At 50.4% G+C, this 1807-nt stretch overlaps 1 non-coding gene across 1 annotated transcript; it reads right to left on the bottom strand.

The window, feature by feature from the left end:
• Positions 1-1028: 1028 nt before the first annotated feature.
• TRNAM-CAU (transfer RNA methionine (anticodon CAU)) lies at positions 1029-1099 on the bottom strand. The gene has a single exon. It is a non-coding gene; the product is annotated as a tRNA-Met (tRNA).
• Between the last annotated feature and the right edge of the window lie 708 nt (positions 1100-1807).

Here is a 1807-nt window from a genome sequence, read left to right on the forward strand (position 1 = left end):
ATGGCCAACCACCTCTGCTTCTCATTTGCCTTGAAATCCCCCTGCTAGGGTCACCATAAGTCAAAAGGAAGCAGGGTCAGTACTTTGTGGGAGACCACCAAGTATGACTCTGCAGAAGAAGCCAATGGCAAACCACCCCTGCTTCTCACATGCCTTGCAGGCCTCTTGCTAGGGTTGTCATAATATAAGCTAGACAGGGTCTGTTCCTGGATGGGAGACCACCAAGGATGGCTCTGCAGAGGAAGACAACGGCCAACCACCTCTGCTTCTCACTGGCCTTTCAAGCCCCTTGCTGGGATGGCCATCGATTGGCTGTGACTTGGCAACACTTCACAAATACACAAGGAGCTACTGGAGTCAAATCTAACTGGTCCCACTTTGTCGTCCTTTGTTTCTACACTTAATGGTGCGGGGAGATGAAAGGTAATGCCTGCAGCACACGCAGGTTAACACCTAAAGCAGCGGTATAGAACTCCTTTGTTATGAGGGCCGGATCTGACATAAACATATGAACATATGAAGCTGCCTTATACTGAATCAGACCCTCAGTCCATCAAAGTCAGTATTGTCTTCTCAGACTGGCAGCGACTCTCCAGGGTCTCAAGCTGAGGTTTTTCACACCTCTTTGCCTGGACCCTTTTTGGAGATGCCAGGGATTGAACCTGGGATCTTCTGCTTACCCAGCAGATGCTCTACCACTGAGCCACAGCCCCATTCATGGTTCTCCAGGGTCCCAAGCTGAGGTTTTTCACGCCTATTTGCCTGGACCCTTTTCAGTTGGAGATGCCAGGGATTGAACCTGGGACCTTCTGCTTACCAAGCAGATGCTCTACCACTGAGCCACCGTCCCTCCCCTTGAAAAGCTGAGGTTTTCTACACCTATTTGTCTGGACCCTTTTTAATTGGAGATGCCGGGGATTGAACCTGGGACCTTCTGCTTACCAAGCAGATGCTCTACCACTGAGCCACAGCCCCATTCATGGCTCTCCAGCTGAGGTTTTCCACACCTATTTGCCTGGACCCTTTTTTGGAGATCCCAGGGATTGAACCTGGGACCTTCTGTTTATGAAGCAGATGCTCTACCACTGAGCCACCGTCCCTCCCCTTGAACAGCTGAGGTTTTCCACACCTATTTGCTTGGACCCTTTTTAGTTGGAGATGCCGGGGATTGAACCTGGGACCTTCTGCTTACCAAGCAGATGCTCTACCACTGAGCCACCGTCCCTCCCCTTGAACAGCTGAGGTTTTCCACACCTATTTGCTTGGACCCTTTTTAGTTGGAGATGCCGGGGATTGAACCTGGGACCTTCTGCTTACCAAGCAGATGCTCTACCACTAAGCCACAGCCCCATTCACGGCTCTCCAGGGTCTCAAGCTGAGGTTTTTCACACCTATTTGCCTGGACCCTTTTTTGGAGATCCTAGGGATTGAACATGGGACCTTCTGCTTCCCAAGCAGATGCTCTACCACGGAGCCACTGTCCGTGGTGGACGGTGTTGGGCCTTGTTGGGCTAGGCCATGGCCATGTCAGGTTGGGCCAGTCCAGGCCATGTTGGGCCAGGCCATGGGTATACCTATTTAAGATTATGTAGCAGAGAGATAAACTTTGTAAAGTGCACACAAAATAATGCACTTTCAATCCACTTTCAATGCACTTTCCAACTGGATTTTGCCAGTTCGCACAGTAAAATCCAGATGGAAAGTGCATTGAAAGTGAGTTGAAAGTGCAAAACACAATTTGAGCCAAGCCTCTCTTCCTTCTATCGGCTGAGGCTTCCCTTTCCCAGTCCCCTGGGAAAGGAAGGAA

The sequence above is a fragment of the Heteronotia binoei genome, chromosome 4 (genome assembly GCF_032191835.1).
Source record: "Heteronotia binoei isolate CCM8104 ecotype False Entrance Well chromosome 4, APGP_CSIRO_Hbin_v1, whole genome shotgun sequence".
Lineage (NCBI taxonomy): Eukaryota > Metazoa > Chordata > Lepidosauria > Squamata > Gekkonidae > Heteronotia > Heteronotia binoei.